The sequence below is a fragment of the Ixodes scapularis genome, unplaced genomic scaffold, assembly GCF_016920785.2.
Source record: "Ixodes scapularis isolate PalLabHiFi unplaced genomic scaffold, ASM1692078v2 PGA_scaffold10__122_contigs__length_95168666, whole genome shotgun sequence".
NCBI lineage: Eukaryota > Metazoa > Arthropoda > Arachnida > Ixodida > Ixodidae > Ixodes > Ixodes scapularis.
Window position 1 is genome coordinate 46788483 of NW_024609836.1, and position 22204 is coordinate 46810686.

The 22204-nt window shown below is 44.6% G+C and overlaps 2 protein-coding genes and 1 non-coding gene across 7 annotated transcripts in view; 1 reads left to right on the top strand and 2 right to left on the bottom strand.

Moving 5' to 3' along the window:
• LOC8034657 (protein Smaug homolog 2) overlaps positions 1-19761 on the bottom strand; it is a 94018-nt gene extending 74257 nt beyond the window's left edge. For all 5 annotated transcript variants that reach the window (XM_042288193.1, XM_042288203.1, XM_029991101.4 and 2 more), the window contains exon 1: positions 19603-19761. The gene's annotated coding sequence lies outside the window, so the exon portion shown is untranslated. The remainder of the gene's footprint in view (positions 1-19602) is intronic.
• Positions 4111-4183, top strand: Trnas-uga. Its single transcript has one exon. It is a non-coding gene; the product is annotated as a tRNA-Ser (tRNA).
• Positions 19762-20102: 341 nt separating the features above from the next.
• LOC8034665 (dihydrolipoyllysine-residue succinyltransferase component of 2-oxoglutarate dehydrogenase complex, mitochondrial) overlaps positions 20103-22204 on the bottom strand; it is a 49189-nt gene continuing 47087 nt past the window's right edge. Inside the window, exon 17 of the mRNA XM_040208872.2 lies at positions 20103-20831. The gene's annotated coding sequence lies outside the window, so the exon portion shown is untranslated. The remainder of the gene's footprint in view (positions 20832-22204) is intronic.

Genomic DNA, 22204 nt, shown 5'->3' on the forward strand with positions numbered 1-22204 from the left:
TATATATATATATATATATATATATATACAAATCTTCAAGAATACCATAGTTACCGAAATAATGAGAACGGCGGGACGCGCTCGTTGCCTTCCATCGTGCTTTGACTGGGCGTGCACCCCAGGGTTCACGGGATGCCGAAGCGTTCCCGAACGCTGGCGTCGGAGGCGGGGCAAATAAAGGGCCTCACTCTCGTTCTCGCCCTGTCAGTGACTATAGTGGACGGGAATGCGATCGAGCGATGCCTCAACTTAGAGGCTCAACGTGGCCGTTCAACGGGAAACTACACGAATGAAATTAGAGAAAACAGAAACGTTGTGTTCGCGCTATCTCCGCTAACACAGTGTTTACCGCATGCAGAGAGCAAAACAGTCAGCCCAACCACGTGACCATCTTTTCCCGTTTTTCTCGCGTGGCAGAAAGGTTCCGATAAAAACTACTATAGAGAGGCGGGACGCGAAAGTAGCCTCGTAGAAAAAAAAAAGTATATATTCTACTCGTTCAAAATCATGATGAGTCCCAAGATTCGGTCCGCTGGCCCCCAATGAACCCCGAGTAGGCCCAGGCACTGGTGACCGAGAGAGATCGGCAATAGCAGCCCGAACGTGAATAACCGCACCGTGAAGCTCGCGACCACCAGTTTTGGTGGAGGCGGCTTTGTTTCCGGGTGCTCCCTCGGACAACATTTCCGGGGGACGAACTCGGTAAACCCACGCATTTTTGTCTCGTCATGATATGCGGACGAATTTGGAGGGAAAACAAAGCCGTCCATATTAACGACACACGATTGCACGATCCGAGTGTCCGCGTCCGGACGTCCCTTCGCCACGGCAATTGTCCCCATTCGGTGCGGTTAATCCCATGGCATACCGAAATGATCCTGGATCCAGGCGGAGAATGAAAATCAATACGATTTGAATCACGATTGAGAATTCCAAAGAAAGGCTAATAAATCTTTTCACTAACGAAAATATCGAGCTCATTTTCTAAGGCGGGGTTTATAGTAATAAAACAAACTAGTTACTTAAACTGTACTTGAAAAGTTTATATTTGCACTATTTCTTTCTTGCGCATTCCTTTCAAATATCGAACAAAAATATCAAGCAATCTTTCACGTTTAAAATACATCTAGGGGTACAGAAGTGCCATTTCTTAGCTACAGTGGCTTAAATCGAAGCACTTTTGATTTAAATAAAAGTAATTTACTTAATTAAAATCTTTTTTTTTTTTTTTTTTTTTTTTACCCTGTTCAGGATACCCTGGTTCTCGATGCACCGCCAAGACCTTCTTGGTCACGGATGCACCCGCAAAGCAGTTGTCCTTTTGACGGGCCGCCGTGCTTCTGTTCGTCTTATTGAAGGTCACGCTAAGCGCTCCCTTTTTAATTGACAAACAAGAAAAGTCGGCTAGTCCGTACATGGGCCTCGAACTTGTTCCGCCACAATCAAGCGCTCGTTGCCCGTCGCTCAGAACTCCACGTGAAAAGTTCCATGCAACGTTGTCAGAGGCACAACGGGGCACGACCGCGCTGCTTCCGAATTCGCGTTTTTGCACGGATGCTTGGGACACAACAGTCCGCATAATTCGCCCTCAGAGGCTTGGCCTCTGAATCCCGTAACTTTATGCGCGTGCCCAGCGCGTCGCTTATCCTGTCCCTTAATTCACGTGACACACGGCATCGGATTGGCTTCGGCTTTACGCTTCGATGGCTCGTAGCGTCCTTTGCGGTTCATCATACGCAAGCCGTAGACTAGAAGGTTTTCGCCGAAAAATACCGACAGATGTGCGTCGGTGTCAAATATACAAAATCGATTCAAATAATAATAAATAGAAATTCTCGAATTTTTGGTTTTAGCTACGAGTGTTTATGTCGAAACCCTCCTCTCTTAATTTTTAGCGCCTTTTTTTTTTTTTTTTGTTCTAATGACAATCACCGTTTCTTTTTTTTTTTTTTTTTCCCGTCCGAAGCAGATCGCCGAAATACACCGATATCCCAAAAAGAATTAACGAACCCCGACCAAACATCCACCCACTTACCTTAGAAAGAAACGCCGGAAAATCTACCGCCTAACCATAAGGTAAAACTAATACAGTGACGAAACACCGAGAGTATGGGGAAGAAAAAGTCAAGATGTGAGCTCGCCCGTTGTCTTTCTTTTGTCTTTTTGTGCCTGTGTGCATGTGTCTGTGCGCCATTTTCATAACGAAGATGCGCCGCACATCTGCCGGTCTCTTAGCTCGCGTCCGTGTCTCGGGCCAAACCCGGCTCGTCCAACAGCTGCGGCTTCTCGGACAAAAAAACAGCACAAAAAGCAAACACCGGCCAACCGTCGTCCCGCCGTCGTTTATCACGACGACGACGCCGAGAAGGTGGAGGTATACACAGGCGCTCGCAGACGCACGCGCATCACACCCGAACAAACGAGGACCAATAAAGGCCAAGATACGAAACCAGGAAGCATACGGCGATAGCGCTGACGCGAAAAAACACCGAGGAACTGACTGACGCGCGAGGCCGAGCCGGTATTAGCGGAGGTATTAAAGAGACGTAGAAGAAAGTTTTCGGCAGCGCTGTATTATAAACGCTATTGCCAGCATGCACACGTATGGGAGCAAACATGCCATCTTTATCGTCCGTTTTCTTATTATTTATTTCAGCGTCCCCGTTTGTCGACCGAGGCGGGGACCGACATCGCCGGCCGGAGTACGTGGACGCTTGGTCTGGCAGAGAACGGATTACAGCCCAACATATGGAATGAGATGCTAACACGTGTTCCGTACGTTACTGACACCAGAGATACATCCAGAATGGTACAGGGGTCGCGGGAAGTGAATCCTATTAATTTTCGAGCGAACTTAAATCATCACTCGAATATCACTTCTCGGTTACAGACCTTCTGATCAAGCATTTAAATGTTCCGATGACCCAGTGGGAGGTGGCGCAAAACCACCTTTGGCTCCTTTTTTTTTTTTTTTTTTTTTTCTTTTTTCGGCCAGGGTAAAAAACTATGCATCGCAGAAACCGTAAGAATGTGAGGCTAGCGCGGTTGGGATAGAACGCGAAAGTTCGAGAACATGACGTTACTTGGACCAAAAGATATTTGAGGAAAATGAAGTTTCTCTATGGGCCGACGTCTATCTAAACGTAATATCCTCAAAACGAGAACTGACGATGTGGACGCTTGTGGGATTTATATGAGTACACAGGAAGAATTGCTACAGGCACTTACAATCTCATTTTAGTTGCATGTTTGCTCTCGCCCTGTGTTTTGCTTCTTTTGTGTCCCGCCTTTTTTGTGCTACTCTTTTGTCTGTCAACAACCAACTATAGCCCGTTAATGCACTATTTTATGTCGATACCATGTTGGAACAGAACACGAAAAGCTGCTGATGTCGGGTTCGCGCTAGCTGTGCCGCGATGTGTGCGCACGTTTCAACAGCTGTGCTATAGTCCCTTAATACTCCTTCAGACAGCAAAATATGCGATTGCAGCGATGCAATTGACCCGAGTCATTCTGCAGCACCTTTTGGAGCAGCCAAAAGTCCATTATGACGCAGCAAAACGTCGTTTTGCAGCACAAGCACACATTTCATTTTTGACTAAAATAATCCCTGGAGAAGGGGAACAAGAGGGACAAAGGACAAACGCAAATCTCCAAACACAGCTAGGTGACTGGTGCGTGACCAAAAAAATCCGCCTGGTCCGGGTATCGAACCCGGGACCTCTCCATTACAGGTGGAGCGCTCTACCAACTGAGCTAACCAGGGGTTAGACGTTGGAAGAGCAAACGGGTTTTATCAGCTTCCACCAGTCTAACACCAACAAGGGTGAAGCTTGCAATTTAAGGTTATAATTATAATGCAATTAAATGCCAAGGTGCAAGCGAGCTGGACAAGAATGATGAAAATAATCCCTAGAGAAGGGGAACAAGAGGGACAAAGGACAAACACAAATCTCCAAACACAGCTAGGTGACAGTCATTCTTGTCCAGCTCGCTTGCAGCTTTGCATTTAATCGCATTATAATCATAACCTTAAACTGAAAGCTTCAGCTCTGTTGATATTAGACTGGTGGCAGCTGATAAAACCTGTTTGCTCTGCTGACGTCGAACCCCTGGTTAGCTCAGTTGGTAGAGCGCTCCACCTGAAATGATGAGGTCCCGGGTTCGATACCCGGACCAGGCGGATTTTTTCGGTCGCGCACCAGTCACCTAGCTGTGTTTGGAGATTTGTGTTTGTCCTTTGTCCCTCTTGTTCCCCTTCTCCGGGGATTTTCGTAATTCTTGTCCAGCAAGGTGCTGATCGATGAAGGATGGTACGGACTGCTGTGAATGGTCATTTTAGGTATGGAATAAAATGTAAACCAAATAGTATATTCCACTAAAATAATGTTAGAATAACCTTGAGCACACAAATTGATGTTTCATTCAAGTTCTAAACGTTGCAATAAAACAAAAATTCTTTATATCAGATATAAAAAAAAAAAAAGAAGTTCTACTGCCTCACCTAATTTAGATTTAATTTATTCTACTGACTGAACCTCGAACGGATCAAACATATATAAAGGTGCAAAGTAAACAACGGGATTCAAATAAAAATAAAGCTATAGTTCATATAAAGTTTCTTGCAACTAAATCCATAATTTGAAAGGATATCGCCAGAGTACCGCAGGCTATATAACCAGTAGCCGCAGTTTAATTCAGAAATGTTTACTGCAACTAAGAGCTGTTACATTAACACTCACGAAGTTCCTTACCTTTTCAATATACCCGACGCCTGCATGTTTAACGTCCCGCTCTGGGGGAATGCTTTCCCTTTAGCACTCGGATGCACTGCGGCGAAGCAAAACGAGCAAAACTGCGATGCTTACTTCGCGGTAGCCACTTCACTGCAGTACATAAAAGTGCGGTGAGAAGCGCACTCGACAAAGCTTATTTCCACGCCAGACCAGAGTAGGAAACATAGAGAGATATTGCGAAAATGCCTAGTACTGTCAGTGTTTGACACTGACAGACAGAACAAATAGGACAGTAGTACGTTATTTGCTGCTAAAATCGAAAGTTCCGAAAACTCGCACGACCCTATCCTAACGACCCGGGCGTGTAGCGGGGCACGAGCCATTCTGTCTTCAGTGTTAATAAGGTGAAATCAAGTTTTGGCGCAATGTTGGCGCAGGTTCCTCACATTAAATGTAGCAGAACGGGCACTTTGGCGCAGTATCACACAAATGGCGCAGCAGCCACATCACTGCGATTGGCGCGACGCCACGCTGTCCAGTGCTCTGCAGACAGTTTTCGTAAGACCGATGTTACACCTCACGTAGTGGCTTTAAACTGTCTTTCGCAAGATGTATTTACTGTGTCACTGGGGCTTTAATGATTTAGTATATATGTTTATGTGAAACAATACAGACGATTCATGTCGCCCCCCCCCCCCCCCCCTCCTCCGCTAGGTGGCGCCAGCTAATTCTCGATTTCCGCGCATGCGCGTTATAGTCAAACTTCAGTCGAAGCTTCTTGACGGTTTGAAAGTTCGAAAAAGGTGGAACACGGTCGAACTCAAACTTTGGCAGGCTCGCGACAGTACTGCTTGCTTGCTAGCTCGACCAAAGGGACGCAAGCTAAGTCAGAAACTCGACGGATCATTGCACTCGACCAACGCAACACACCAAGGGGGAACTCGCGTACGCGAGGGAACACAAGGAGGAACCGACCGACCCTCAAAAAAGTGCGGAAGAGACACTCGAGGAAGAAAGCAGCACCCAGGGGGGAAAAAAACAAAATGTCCGGACGCTGCATGAGAGGGAAAGCACCCGGGAGCGTGGCGAACAGTCCACGACGTCACGCCTGATCCAGTCTGCCTGCAGCACAGTCGTTGCTGCCGCGTCTCTTTTTTAGTCCCTCCCCCCTCCCCCCAAAAAAGCCCCCTCCCGCTTAAAAAAAAAAAAAATGAAAATTTAGCGAAACAAAACGAGCGCACCAACAGAACAGCGCGGAGGCCACGAAAACGCTCAAGAGCGAACGTGAGCACGAGAAAAAGGCGGGAAAGGGGTCCCAGCGAAAGTATCACGGACGAGTCCGTTCCAGGAAGAAGCGGGGCAACGGCGACGCTCGCGTGGTCTCGGCCGCTCGGTCTGCTGCTCAACACCCGTCTCCTCGCTCCGGCGGTCCGGTAAACGCTGGTCACCGAGCGCCTCGTTCCCGCTTTCCCCACTACTGACTTTAACGGGAAGCGAGAACGAGCGGCCGACGACATTCCGTCGGGGGACAGGGTCGCGCTAGAACCACGCGGTAACGGTGGTAAGGGTACCCCGGCCATCGATGGATGGATAAATGGATGGATCCGAACGGCTGTACCCTTTATAAAGGCGCATTTACACTGCGAAAAATCGCGCACCGTAGGGTGAGTTTTTCTTTCTGCTTATTTTTGTATTGAAAAAAAGTCTGCCCTCGGAGGAGGACGACGCAGCTAGACGTCGTGTCTGGACCCATTTTTTTTCCCCCTCGACGCGGGCGTTTGAGCCAATCAAGGAGCGACCGGATGTGACGTGTCGCCTTTTTCCGGGTGGGCCATGTTTTCCCTCATGACGTACTTTTCCCCTGTCTTTCTTCTTCGACCAAGTTTCTCTGCTTTTACCAGTCTCGGGTTTTCAACATCATGATCAATATCCAGCAGCTCGCCTGCGCACTCACTGTTTTTTCATGTTTTCCCTGTTTTTTTTTTTTTTTATTTTCGGACCACAAGGAAGGAAGTAGTGATATCCCGAACTTTTGCCGAATCTTGGGATTCGGCAACGCCGAACTTTTCTAAAGATTAGGCAAAAATACATTGTTACCAGACTTGCGTTGATATTTTGTTTTCTGACGAGAAAAGGGTTTTATGTTCTATTTTTCTTAACATAAATGCAACATGTAATGCCTATTGGAACAGTTATTACTAAATAAGGTGGTATTCTACAAGATAACTGTATCGGTGCTGTTAATGTGTGTTTACTGGCAATCTCAATGACTTCTTGCAGAAGTGGCGTCACAACGAGGTTGGGGAGCAGCAACGTTGGGTAGCAGCGAGCGCAGTCACGAATCCCGCTACGAGAGTTTCGGTTTTGAAGCCTCATCAGCGCGAGCCTTCAAGTGTGTGCGGTGTAAATACAAAGGCCATAACACTGCGTTTTTACTTTCTTTGGGAGTCACCGTTTCGTGCGCGAAAATGAACGCAACAGTTACTAAGCCTTCACCAGAAAAGGTAACAATATTATTGTCAATATGCATGTTTTTCAACGAGTCATTTGAAGTCAGCTTTGCATGAAAGTGTGCGTCCCATATTCTCAACGTCTCGTTTTTAACCTTTAAAATGCCGGTTTCTGGTGTTAGGACACACAAGGACGTTTAGGAAGATGGAAGAGTTAGGAATGTCGGATAGGCAACGTCGAGCACAATAGTTGTGTGTTTAGTTTTATGTAGAAATAAAGCTAAGTAAAAAGCGATATTATTTTGTTTTGGCACAAACTTCTTGTGAGCTCAAAACAGGATTGTTATAATTGCAAGGAGCAGGGGTGGAAGCGGGCTAGAGCCTTTTGTATCAGGGCTGGGAGCAGCAAAAGTCCCACTTTGGAGCAGTTTTGGAGCAGTAAAACGCTCGCTTTAGAGCAGCTCGGGAGCAGCAAAAATAAGTTTTGTAGCCGTCGAAGTAGGACTTGCAGCAGGTCACGGAGGTCAAACAAATGTCTAAAAGTGATTTGTTGTTTCTAAATGTGAAAATGTAGCAAAAATATATGCATGCACACCCCAGAATAATTTTCAAGCAACATACATACACACCTTTCTATTTCTATTGCATTGAAATATGGAATATTTGCAATTTATGCAAAGGAAAGGCTTTGAGAACCATTCCGGCAGCAGGCAGAGTCATGATAGACTTTATATGGGAGGCCCCGACAATAAAAGCCTAGCTTGAGCCACGCCAGTACAAAACCGTCTACTTAATAGACCAATTGTAAACATGTATCCAGAAAACTAAACCACTGCAAGGTGTCAGATAAACTACCTTCGCTGACTACAGTTTTTGTTTAATAAAGAATACACATGTTCAATCACTGCTTAAAAAGCCCTATATCAAGTTTAGTAACAAAATACAAGGCTACTGACATTTGACAAAAATTCAGATGCAAAATAAAATGTGTATTTTATATCTTTAGACTACCACAGTCGCTCGTACATATGCAGCTTTAAGCATCGACTAGAAGAGCAACGCAACCTTATGTACTCCATAAAATGCTGTGCATTGCGTGTCTCCATAAAAAAATTAAGGTACCACAACATGTCTCAGAATAAAGCAGTCCTTGCTGACCTGTTTTCATTAAATACAAATGTTCTTAATCACTGTTCATAAAATACAGTAATCCCTACACCCAAGTTAACATACAAAGCTATATCTATATTACTTTGGATGGAAAAATATATTGTCTTAAAGATATCACAGCCACTAATACATATGCAGCATAAACACTGACTAGAAGAGCCCACAGGCTCCATGTTAAAAAAAAGGGGTTGTGACTAAGCTGAATTTGTGTAATTTAGAAAAAACTGAAGTTCACCTTTTTTTTCACAGTTTGAAGAGCAGAGTCAATTTCTTTTATGCGCTCGAGTACTTTGGGCAGTTTAGAGTTCACATCTCTTAGCAGGAGGTGTCCACTCCCCACCTTGTCCATGTCCTTAACTGCCTCACCCTTGCTTATGAGTTCTTGTGCACTCAGTAGAAGTGCTTTAAGAGAAGGCAGTTTGAACGAGACTGAAAATGAGATGTAGCTGATCAGGCGCTGATCCCTGCGGGGCAGGCTGCCTTCTTACGTGACAAAAAGCCCACCAACTTCTCTCTACCCTACCCAACCCCCCCCCCCCCCCCCCCCCCCCCAACCAGATACACCTATACCCGAAACTTATACGAGTAGGGTGGCTATAGCAAGTTAAGGTACGTTCTTGACAGGAATCGGCAGCGCGGGAGTGTTGTACGGCATTTCTGATGTCACCCCCACTCCTCCGCGCTAAAGGAAAGAAACAAAAAAGTGTAGCACTGCCAATTAACCAACTCGCTTAAGATCGCGGGTATTGTTTTCGCTAGTGGTCTGACGGCGGGAGACAACACACGACAGCGTGCACATTCGCGCACACAATGATGGTTTTGTTTTTGTTTTGATAAGACAAATTGAGCTCGAGAACGGATGTGCCTGTGCTCGCGATTCTTCACGGCTAAGCGTCCAAATATGGTAGGCTACCAAATAACAGGTAAAGTTAGTAAAGACCACTTACTTCTGCTCATGTTAATGGCCAAGGTAGCCCACCGGTGCCGAGGCACCAACTCCCACGATCACGGCAAATCGGGACCACGGGCAACTGCATGCTCGCTCCAACCGCGCCAACCATATGCCCGAAACCAAACCGATGTGTTCGTATATCAAGCTCTTTGTAGTAAAAAACGACATCGCACTCTCGATGAACTAAAATCGGCGCCTCGCCCTGAGGTTAGACATGGTTTGGAGCCCCAGTCGAGTTGGTACGAGTCACCCGCAGTGACACCTAAGCAAAAGTACACACCACATGGTGGCCCGTGGCCAACCGTTTTCCGCTAAATTTAAAGAAAACACTAAAAAAAAAAAAAGTTGAAATTGGCGTTTTGGAGCAGGCTGGCGCAGGGAAGTGAAATGGCGCAGGGTGGCGCAATTGGCGCAGCGCTTCCACCCCTGAAGGAGTGCTTTAAAGTAATTGTGAGTCAATGCTTCAACTACCTCGTTGCATCACTAAAAGGTCAAATGAAAATCGCGTCATCCAGAATGTAGCGCATCATCTGTCACTTGCGCAGTGGATTGCGTAAATTACTGGTCGACCTTCTGTTCCTGAGGCAGAAAATATCAAAGAGAACCACACTTGCAAAGGCTCACAAATGCACAGTTACCGTGTTGCCTACTCCCACACCTCACCGGAACCGCTGGTTGTTCTACACTGTACGATGGTAACTACACGACCGCACGGCGTCCATTTGCAATTCATGGCCACCTCGCGTTCTCGGGCGTGTGGAGACATTTGCCGAATCTTTGCCGAACTTTCCTTCAAAAGTTCGGCATATGCCGAACTTTGCCGAATCAGAAGTTCGGCAGATTCGACCCATCACTAGAAGGAAGGCGAAAAGGCGAAGGGGTCGAGGGATTCATGCAGTCGTCAAAGGTGGCGGGAAGCATTTCAGCATGGAGAGAAACAAGCCCATTGAAACATATGACTGTGAGCAATGTTTTATGTGCGTGTACGACGCCGTGAAACTACTCATCATCGTTTGCGCGAAAGCCGCCATCGAAGTTCGCAGTGTGTTCCAACCTCCAAGACTGTGAGGGAGCGGTCACTCCAATGTGTTTTGTGTGTTCTTCGTGTGCACGCCACCACTACGGAATACAACAGTTCTCCTTCGAAAGCACTATCGCACAAACTGCGTGCAGTGTTAAACGTACGGACGCGCGGGCGTAGCACCGTGCTTTGTTTGCACAAAAACGCGGCAAAGGAGCACCTTCTGAAGTCCACTCTGTTGAGCGTAGAGATATATTGCCTGCCGGGCATATAAATCGCTTACTGGCTAGGGTCAATTAACCTCCCAGTGAACAATGGCTGGAGGACCACGTGTCTCAATCACTGAACCGGTCGTGACCAAACGTGGAGGAGCCTGCAACTCCATGCCAATATAATTACAAAAAAAAAAAGAAGAGATGAACAGAATTATAAAGTACAGATTGGTTCAGATGAGCCTAACAATCCTCAAATGTTTGTTCGCTTAAAAGCAAGGCTCAGAAAACTGGCCTGTTAAGCAGAGCTGGGCATTACATGCGCAGCGGCACACGCCCTTGCCCTACAATAGCTTTGAAGATATTGTATCTGTCGTCGACCTGGAGGACAGTGACTTCAATTATATATCTTTCTAATAGACCCTTTAAAAAAATGCGCGCCGTCTATAGTAGCTGCTGCGTCAATTATTCAGGTCTGCCATTGTTCAGGGCTAGTATTGGACACAAGGGTTGCGTCAACGACTCGACGTTCGGCATGAACTCGGCTCAGCTCGTATTAAAAAAACGTCCACATGCACGGGTGGATGCTAACGGCTATGCCCTTTATAATGGGCGGTAGCTTGCGCCACCTAGCTTTAAAGAAAAGGAGAAACAATTGTGCGTCAAAAACAAAATATGAAGTTGATAGAAACACAAAAGAGCAACTATATTTTCGCTCTAAAAAATTAAAAAAAAAAAAAATGCTCCGCACATTTTGATGTTTTTAGTCACGTGGGCATTCCCAATCAACAGTGAATTCCCAGTCCATCCAGTTCATCATGCGACCGAGAAGATGAACTAGAACCAGTGTTGCCAGATGGTCCCAACAAAAGACCGCCAAACGGCTGGGAGGTATAGCCCAAATATAGCCAAAGCTATAAAATAAATATAGCCCAACATAGCCAAGACTAAAAACAACGATTTTTAAGCCTTTTATTGACAATTTTCCATACTCGCAAAAAACACGTTAAATTCTTTTTTTCAACCCTCAGATGCGCCACTTTTTGTGTATATTAGGTCCCCTGATATATATATATAAACAAAAAGCTTAAGAAAGATTAAAAATTTAGGAAACATACATTGATATTGTGAAGCCCGGGAGATATAATCATGCAGTAAAAGAACAGAATGTAGAAGCAGAACAGTCAGAACTGGGAGTTTCAAACTAGCACCCCCTATATCTAAGGTATAGGGGGTGCTATACCTTAGACAATAACCCACCCGTCTATTTTTCTTTGTGTAGAATATGAGCGTCCCCCGTTCCGGTTCAAGCTATTTTTGATTGTGTTTCTTTTCTTAAAGTTGGCGATGCCTAAGAATTTTCGCGATGGGCACCAAAGCTGCATTTGGAGAGTCCAGTCTACGTCCGGGTAGAAGACGTGCTACCGGACCGGTAAAAACGGTGCAATTTGTTTGTTTGATCTGCTTCACTGCGCTGTGGGAGACCGCTTGAACTCTGCTAGCACTGCTTCTCTCCGCATTGTGAAAACCCCGAAGTTTGTAGAAGTTTGAAGCCATTCTCCTTCCTCTCTCTCCTCTCAACTAGCCAAAAGAGAAACAATTTTTTCTCCGAAACTGACTAGAAGTTCGAAAATTAACATGTCGAACCTCAAAGTTCGACGTCGAACCTGAGGTTCGACAAGAGTTCGCCGCACCCTTAGAAATAGCCCAAAAATAGCCACATAGCCAAAGGCGAAATTTTGACGCCAACTAGAAAAAAATGTAGCCCAATTTGGCTATATATAGCCCAATCTGGCAACACTGACTAGAACCGAGGATAAAAGGGTGGGAGAGGGTATGACGTCAGCCGCGTTGCCTGCACAAACCAAGCTCCCTTGACCACCTCGCCTCTTCCTCATTTTCCTCCTTACTCTCCTCACTTATCAGCCTAACATGACCACATCACGTGACCGTAGCTAGCCTTCGTCTAGCCTCCGATCTCATAAAACCTACCGGACAAAGCGCGGGCAAGCCTGCAAGGAATCCTTCTACAATCAACCATCCATCTCGCACGTGACATGTCACGCGCATCAATCGCCGGGGAGATCTGCGGTCACGTTGGGTACAATATCGTTTAAACTTTTTATGACTAGGCTTCACCAATATTGCAACGTGCCCCTTCCTAGTACTTATAACCTCCTTGACTAGAACATTTGGCAGCATGAAGTTCGCAGGACATTGCGCATGTAAAATATTACCAAAAAGTACATAGGAAAACAAAGATGTTAAAAACGCTACAATTAGCATCGTACTGAAGCCTCAATTGCAAACAAACCCCATAAGAAAAAAAAATAATTTGCAGTGTCACAATTGGCATCCGAATTTAAACATCTTTGTAAGAGTGTAAATTTCACTTTCTCAGAAGAGGGTAAACAAACACGGAGAGCAGCACTGCACTGTACCTCGTCACACCTGCGGTCAAGTTTCAACGACGTCCATCGCCTGCTCCGTCCTTGCCAATCATCTCTAAAAGTTTCCAGCCAAGCAAAAAAAAAGAAAGGTTTTGCAGAATTTTATGAAAAATATTTAAGGACTTTTAATAACCTGCTAGCATTTTTTCAAGAATCCAGAGACTTACCATTTCCAGCATGGGAAGGTAATGTTGATGAAGGCTTGTGCCTACTCAATTTTCTTTTTCTCCATTACTGCAACTATTTTATTACCCTGTCCTTGCCTACCTTGTGCATAATCATGATGCAACCTTTATTTAGGAATAAAACGTTGTTCTTTTTTTCTTTTTTTTTTATTCAGCTTGAAGGAAACAACAGCCTTTCAAGATATACTTTGGCTTTGCTTAGTTTGGGAAGAATAAAACAATTTCAATTATATATATTTTTATTTTTCTTAATGTCTATGAACTGATTTTAAGAGATTCATAGCCACGGTAATTTCTGCTGGTGAGGCTGTACCCTAGGCGGTGAATTTTGGTTTGCTTAGTTTGAAACCAATTAAACACAAATTCAAATAAACGATTTTTTTTTTTATATGTCTTGGGTTGATGATAAAAGCTTCACAGACTAATTTCTGCTGGTGACACTGTACACTGGGCGGAGACCCCTGAAAACCAGATAGCCTGTCGTTTACTGCAAACCGAGAGTGCTTGCAGTCTGTAACCGGAGGATGATGCCCCAATAATTTCATGTGCAGGGCATGTACAGCCATGCCACACTTATCAGACTATGCAAAATAAATCTGTTCAATAGGATGTTCTTAGTTGGATACACAAAGTGTAATGCTATATTAGCCAAGCGCAAATTACCCAATTAGTTTGTACCCCAACAGTTCGGGCATTTTGGAAACTGTTGGCGGTAACGCGTTACAAGCAAGGTCGTAACTGGTAATGCGTTACTTTTTCCGGTAACAAAGTAAAATACTCGTTACTTTTTCAAAACATTAACAGGTAACGTCCTTATGTTACTTATTTCAAGTAATGTAGTTACTCGTTACTTCTTCCTCCCAAGACTTAAAAAAATTTCACTTCAATTTATGTTCTGTTTTTGTTGCCAAGAATTTTGAAGCTTTCTTTTTTTTTTTTAAGTATTAAGGTGAAACCGTAGAAAAGATCAAATAATCATGTTCAGTTTCCGCATGAATGTATGGTTTCCTGAAATATGGCACTTATGTATACCTGTACAGTCAAAAGAATAAAACTTGTTAATTCATAATTAAAAAAGTAATGCAAAAGTAACGTGCATTACTTTTAATCGGCAACAAACTCCTTTCATTTTGAGGTAACGTAGGTCGGTAACGCGTTACTTTTATTTGCAAGTAACGAATAACATATTTCGTTGCTTTTCCAGGTAACGCCTCCAACACTGTTTGGAAACGACCCAAGGATGTAGGTATCATTGATAGATCAATATCCCAGAAAAATACAAATTGCTAAATTAGTAATGCATTTCTCTCATGCAGCTGCTATCTCTTGTTGTTTCCTACAGGTATGATATCATAAATAAGGAAACAAGGGGTAATTGTCCAGCACATTTCAGCCACAATGACATTTACTGCTCACAGCCTTGACTTCATGGCAATATTTCAATTAATGGTTTTGGATTTTGTGAGATTTATTAGGTTGACATAAGATTTGTCCACCTCAAAGTAATGCTGGCGACATTGATATATTGCTTGTGTTCCAACATCTTAGGGTAGTTGGATTGTAGCACACTAAAAGTACAACTAAAATATCTATAATCTTCATAATGGTACAGCGCGAATTTTACATGGACAGAGGAAGGAACTGGACAGGACGAGCACTGGCTAACAACTGAAAGGGTCATTATAAGGAAACCACAAAGAAAACATACAACAACACGACTCTCTTAATCACGATGGAAATGCGCATGAACCTCACGAAATTGGGTGCTATCTGTTACACAATTCTATATGCGTCATCCCCGATCTAAAAATTTGACCTCACTGTCCAGAAAATTCAAGGAAGCCAGACTCACGCAGGCTGGCCCCTCCTTTATTCTATGAGCTTCGACTATCTCTCGAGCTTTTTGGTCCCTGTGTTTAGACAAAACAATGGCCTTGTCAAGTAACAGTGTACAGGCGCAGTCCCTGCAGTGCAACGCCAAGTGGGAGCTTGCTGTTCCTGTCAAAGAACTACGGTGTTCCCGCAGGCGAATGTTGAGGCACCACCCCGTCTGTCCGATGTATACCTTCCCGCGCGTGAAGGGTATCTGGTATACTACACCCAAGGTGCATGGCACGAACTCAATGCGGTGTTTTATGCCACCGGCCCTCTCCCCCCCGTTTTTCTTTCTTGTTAACGCGCTTTTCTACTGCAGAGCAAATACCGCTTAACTTGTTACGTGCCGATTAAACCACATATACCCCGAATTTCGAGATGGTTCTTTTAAAGCTGTGTGACATGTGGTGCACATAAGGGATGACTGCGACCTGCTTTTTTTACTTTTTTTGTTACTTTTCCCCGCACCTCACCCTTAATGCTTTTCACTATTGCTTCCGCGGCCGAGGCGATTACCGAATCCGGGAAACCTGCGTCTTCTAGTCTCCCGACCTGGGCGGCAAGGCTATGTTTACGAATACATACCAACTCGCCCAGCTATCCTGTTAGCTAAATCTATAATCTTCTTGCTATAAATATTTTCCCTCTGTCACTTTTTTTTTTTAATGAATGTCTTTATAATTTGTAGCCTTTCAGCCCTTTTATGTAAGCCGGTGGCAAATTATTTCATTTGTAAAACCAATGCAACCAAAAAACTATAAACTTCCTAAAAAAAAAAAAAAAAGGTAACCTGTTGCTCCACCCCAAAATCTCAAGGAACTGCTTCACCCAATGGCAGACTCCATCAAATTTTATAGTTTGTTCCTCTCCTGTATTGTTTACGTAAAATTTTTAAATGTCTGGAAAAAAAAAAGGGGGGGGGGGGGGGCGGCACAGAGAGAGAGCCCTTCTGTTTCCCTTTCCTTCCTTGATTCTGACACTACAGCCATAGATCATAATTTGATAATGAACTGCTCAAAATTTACTGCACCGCAATACTGGCCCAATATATATTCTGGACCCCTTTTCAAACAGATGTTGCCCAAGTGTTGTAGGATGACAGAAGCTAACCAAGCTTCCTTAGTAGTTTTTTTTTCTGTGCCCATTTTTAAAATAGTAATGAATTAAACAACATAATTTACAATTCCCTGCAACATGGCTGAATATTTTAACTATAATTCTGTTAGGTGCACATTTACACCGGGGGAAGAGGAGTCAGCCCCACCGACAACTGGTGTCTGCTGTAGATGAGAAATTTAGCCAGCGCAGTATCAGTTGGGGTCTTTAGCGTGCATCAAGCAGTAGTGATTACACAAACATACGCCACTACAAAGCTCGCCAGATCGAATCAGGCAGGTATGGGGGCTGAACCCAGGATCCCTCGATTCTGCAGCATGAGCTTTTGATCCATGCACTCCGAGCTGTAATGTAGTGCGTTTCCACCCTCGGCCAACAATATCCTCATTTCAAATCTGGTATTGTCATTGCTACTGCAAATTTGCTGTTCAGCAATCAGAACTGTAATGATTTCACCAACTTGTTACAGAATGTTTGCTTTGATCAATTTGGTTCATTTTGATGTATCACAAGGGTTTTGTCCCATTGTAAAGACAGACACACCCTTTGCAGAGGTTTAAAAAAAAACCTCATGTTAACAGCATTTTCTGAACTTGAACATGGCATGGCAAGAAGACAATTTTGTGAAAAAAGCAGAACTGTAGAAAATGTCTACACCAGAAAGCAGATTTTGTTCCGCCAATAGACAAAAATAGACATGTTTTTTGTACAAATGAAATGAGGCCAAAATGTTACACTTATTTCTTAGGAATGACCTTCACAACTTATGGTAAGGAAAGAACTAAAGCACAGAGACGCTGGTGAATTCAACTCCACCAAGAAAAAAAAGCTGCTGGAGAATCTCAGGACGGCAAGTGACGCTTCAGAGAGAGACTTTGTATCTTTGGGGTTGGTACAGTCTGTGGGGAAAAACAACAACCAGGATCACTTTGTAGAATCTAATTTAATTTATTAAAACTTCTGGAGATAAGGCAGTATTATGAAATTCAACAGTATACACTCTCATTCAGAAACTCCTCCTCTTCCTCCTCTACCTCTCCTCCCCTCCTCCTCCCCCCCCGTCGATAATAAATGATTTTTATGTGTTCTGGATACCCTTCGATTTGTCACAGTTACAGCCTACCTTTCTCCTGAATGGATGTCGAAGGCAAACTTGAATGACACTGGTGCCTGCCACATAGTTTGTCGTTCATACAGGGTGTCCCATAAGAAAACATTTGGAAGGTGGTGTTTTTCACCGCAAAAATTAACTATGCATCGCCGGATGCTCATTCTACGTCCAAAAGTACCTAGTGCTAGCGGTCCAAACCAGGTGCCGAAGTTTCAGTACTAACCGTTATTTTATTGAAAAGTGATTATTTTAAATTTACAATGGGAAAATCGTTGCTAATCGCGTTTAATATTTTTAACCAGTTAATCGGTCAAATTTTGACGCACAAAAAGAAAGTAAATATTCAACACTTTCACCACGCAGATGTGAACGAGTACTCCTGTATGACGGCAAACTTTAGATGAAATTTTGACCTAAAGTAAACTGCAGGGGCAAGGTTTGTAACTCGAAACAAGCTTATACACGTCCCGACCACTTCAACGCTATGCAAGTGTCCGTTTAGCGCAGCAGAGACTATAGTGATCGAGAAAGTTTGCTATTGCCGGAGAATATCAAGGAACCTCTTCGCCTCTGTGGCTGAAGCACTAATTTGTAAGTGTGGGTGTCTTTGTACTGCTCTCAATTACACATCAAGGTTGATTTAAAACTCGAAATTGTATGTTGCGCCGTTTATGAGATATTCAGCAGGGGCACTAATTTCAGTTTTTGCTTCTTTGAACTATTATACGTGAAAATGAATGAAACTGATTAATCAATTACTTAATCGATTAAAGGGTGTCGATTAATCAAGTTAAAATTTTTAATCGACGCCCAGCCCTACTTATACCTCCTGAGTAAGATAACGGTTAGTGTTGAAACTCTGGCATCTGGTTCGAACTGTTAGAGCTACATTTGAGTAAAAAATGAAAGTTCGGCAATGCATATTTCCTTAAACCTTTTTTTTTTTTTTTTTCTGGGGGGGAGGGGGGGGGGGGGGGGGCGGGGGGACACTGTACATGCAGGCAACAAGCAATGGCTATGCAAATGGTTAGATCCGCGCAAGAATAGACATACGGAAATTACAAGCCAAAAATCAGATGCCGCATACGAAGCCACGTTTCATGTGGTTCTGTACCTCACACCTGCAGGGGTCTATTCAAAAAGCCCGCAGTACGTACTCAATTAATTAATAAATAAAACAAAGCAGACGGCACAGAAGTGAACAAAGTATAGTCAACTTCCCCAGCGTATTGGAGCTCAGCATGCGCCGGCATCTGTCAAAGGGAGCGCGCGGAAGGCGCCGGCTTTGGTTGTGCTACAAGTAACAATGCGATCTCAACTGTTTGGGAACGCTTCTGGCGGCAGGCAGCCGACACAACCGACTAACAAAACGCATATATGATGTTCGGAGGCAACACCTGCGAACGCGCGCTCAAGACAATTGCCGGCAGTAGTGCAAGGCCACGGCGATGCGTGTCAACACCACCACTTCGTTCCCCGAAAACTGGCGAACGCGGACGTCTTCGTTTTTCTACTTTACACGCTTCAAGTTGGAACTCCATATGACTAAGAACGTAGAACAAAGAAAGAAAAGAAAGAAAGAAAAGTGGACGTTGCCTTAAAACATACCGAGTCTCAGAAGCGAGTTTCAAGTTGCACAGCTACCGAAATCGGAGACAAGAGCCGGACAATTCTCACCCGAAAGATACCGACAGTACACGAGACGCAATGTGCCTTACAGAAAGAAAAAAAAAAGTATATCCGAATGGTTAACGGTCCTGAGAGCAGACACCTCGAAGCGGAGATCGCGAAAGGCACGACTGCGTCGGAGGGTCGTGGGAGTCAAAATGTTTACATTCGGACCATCTTGCCATGTGGTGACCTTGAGCGCTGCAACAATAACTGCAATGATCCCGAGCCCGTCTTAGCGACTGGGCACCGCTTCCCACCGTCTACAGCCCTAAAAATGGTATGTTTTTGCTTGGGTGCTCGCGAAAAGCGACGACCGAATCCTAGCCATATTTTGGTCCGGTCGGTGCTTCGCGTCTTCCGCACGTGAAAAGGGATACTTTTATGACTCATCCGGCAAAATATTCGACCGCTTTCCGTCGGAACCGTCATCTTGATTCACTGTCGGAGAAGCCCGGGTCCCACGATCATTTCTGAGAGCTCTAAAACGTCCCAAAAATCCGGTTCAAAGTGATCAACGGTCAGTCAAACAGATCGCGAACGTAGACACACGTTACGGTACGGTAGGCCTAAGGAAGTGGAGGGGAAAATAGGTCACCCGATTCGGCAGGAAACTTGGACCCGGAAAGTAAGAGTGAAATGCAGAATGCGCTTACTGTTCTTTCACGGCGTCTGTCGTGGTCATGAACATGTCATCGCCTCGGGGCACAGGCTTATTTTTTTTAGCCTCCAGCGGGAAATGCTCCAGTATCACTTTTCAGCGAGCGGATCCACATGCTTCGTTCATGTCGCGGTTTGACGTCACAGGAAGTTGTTCAAAAGACGTCACCGACTTTGATGACGTCACGCGATTGCGTGAAAACCGATCCAGACGGGTGATCGCCGATCATTAGTGCGTCTTTGTTAGAAGCGTACAATTTGCGAGTACATTTATTCTAGTCCTTAAAGAAATCTGAAAACGGGATACGATGCACAAAGAAAGATGGCAGACGATTCGGTCGGTTCTGGTTTCGGTATACCACCTTATGCCGTTCGGTTCCTGGCTACTCACCAAACCGCATTTTTCTTTTGTTTTGTTTCACCAATAACTTAAACTTGTTCTTTTCCGTCGGCGCTCGCGGCCAATGGAAATCATTAAATGCCACGTGAACAGTCCTTTACGGGCTTGTTTGATCTTTTATTTCTATTTTTAAACCCGCCAGCGTAAAGGTTTGTCGTCCTGAGCAGCAACAGTACGCAAGACGTCGAGCTCACAAGTTTCAAAATAAGACAAAATTCAGCCGCATTACGCAAGTTATTTGCACATAAAAGGCACAACTACAAGGTTCCACCGTCGCCACCAAAAGTGCACCACCATCTTTATTTTTTTTTTTGTGCAAACATGAATTTTTTTTATTTGCACCATTCAGCAAAAGCATAGAAACTCGTGACACATGTAACCTGACTATATCAATCAAATCCCACAACACTATTCAGTGGAAGATGCTGAAGTTATTACAACTGTTTAATAAACTCTTGGATGACGTAAGAACAGATCAAAAAGGTAAATGAGGTTAAGTTACCGCCATATGCTACCGAGGGCAGAACCACTGCACGAAAGCAGCCGGCAACACTCTAAAAATGCACATCTTTTTTCCCTTTTCAATCCTGACAGTGCATCCTATATTAAATATAGCAAAAAAAGAAAAGAAAAAAAAAAAGAAAAAGGAAAAACAAGAAATGTCTGTACAAACGCTAGGCAACAGTGCTTCATATTTGAAAGTTCTATGACTACAGTCAAAAATCCTTTGCCAAACGGGGGACAAAATGGTGGCTTCCACGAGCCTCCTCCGGACGCACTGCTGCTGCTTCTGTTGCTGCATTGGTCAGTCAAGCTTGTCCTCTCCTGTTTTGGACAAGACCACAGTGAAAAGAAGTTGGTCAGGAACACATCCTTTGCAGAATGAGCAAAATACTGTAGTCATTGACAAAGTGAGGGTGGCAGGGAGGAACTTCAGTTGTCATCATCCCCATCACTAACCCTCACCCTCACCCTCACCTCACCCTCACCCCCCCCCCCCCCCCCCCCCCCCCCCTTCCCCAGCGTGAGCTTCCATACTTTGACAGGGCTCCGGCGTCTTGCCGGAGCGCTGTCAAAAATGCCGAAAATATGGGCCAGGTGCTGATTTCGCCCACTGACCTAATGATGGCAGTATATTCTGTTTGAGAGCAACTTTGCAAAGAGCGAACACTATGCTTTGAATGCTATGCTCCCCTTGAGCTGACCAGAGTGAGAGCGATGGAGAAAAAACGTGCGACAGGCCTTTTGGAGCCCAAACACATTCCGACGACAAATGGTCATGTGCCTTGCACCGAAGCTTCGATTGGCTCGCGGAGGCCATGGATGTCGCCGTTTAAGAGTTATCGTGAAACGAAGTATAGGATGGAAACTGTAAATGTCTAGCTTCCTTTAATATAGCTTCTAATATAGAGCTATTTATGAAGTCAATGCAGGACCATCTACAAGAAGTGATGCGTAAATAGCTACCCCTCGCTTTAAACACTTTGAACCGTGATAGACAAACAAAAAAATATTGGGGTTTTATGTCGCAAAGCGACCGAGGAGGTCACGAGTGACGACCACAAAGACTCCATGAGGAAGGGACCACCCAGGGTTCGGACCCTACATCATGCATTCCAGAGGCCAAAACTGAACCTCCATGCTATAGAGGCGGTCAACTGCAGTAGGCAAAGAATGAACTTATGATTGGCTGCCTGCTAAGAGAGAGTAGCGATGCTGGCGTTTCGAGAACTGTCCCACTAGTGGGATGTCGTAGGTCCTCGGGTGCCTGGCTCTTTGCGACTACTAATTGGTTCTAGGTAGTTTCATAGCAGACAATTGGCTGTGACGCAATTCTACACCAGAAATGAAATAAAACAATATTCTAGCCAAATCGGGGGTTTTACGCGCCAAACCAACGAAGGGCGTCTGGCACGCTCGAGCAGAGGACTGAGGATTAACTTCGAACACCTGGGGATCTTTTGACATGCAACTGGGTCACATGGCGCCTTCTCCACAATAAGCCTCCTTCAGATATTGAGACAAGAAAATTATGTCTTTTCCACTGCATTAAAAAACAAAAGCATTGAAAAACAGCTCAGAGTTTGCCCGTATGTGCCACCGGCAGTTGGAGTAAAAAGCCAAAGTTTCAGCATGTAATAACACTGCCTGGCGAAACCGGGCAACTATTACCTATCACTGCACTATTCCAGAAAAGT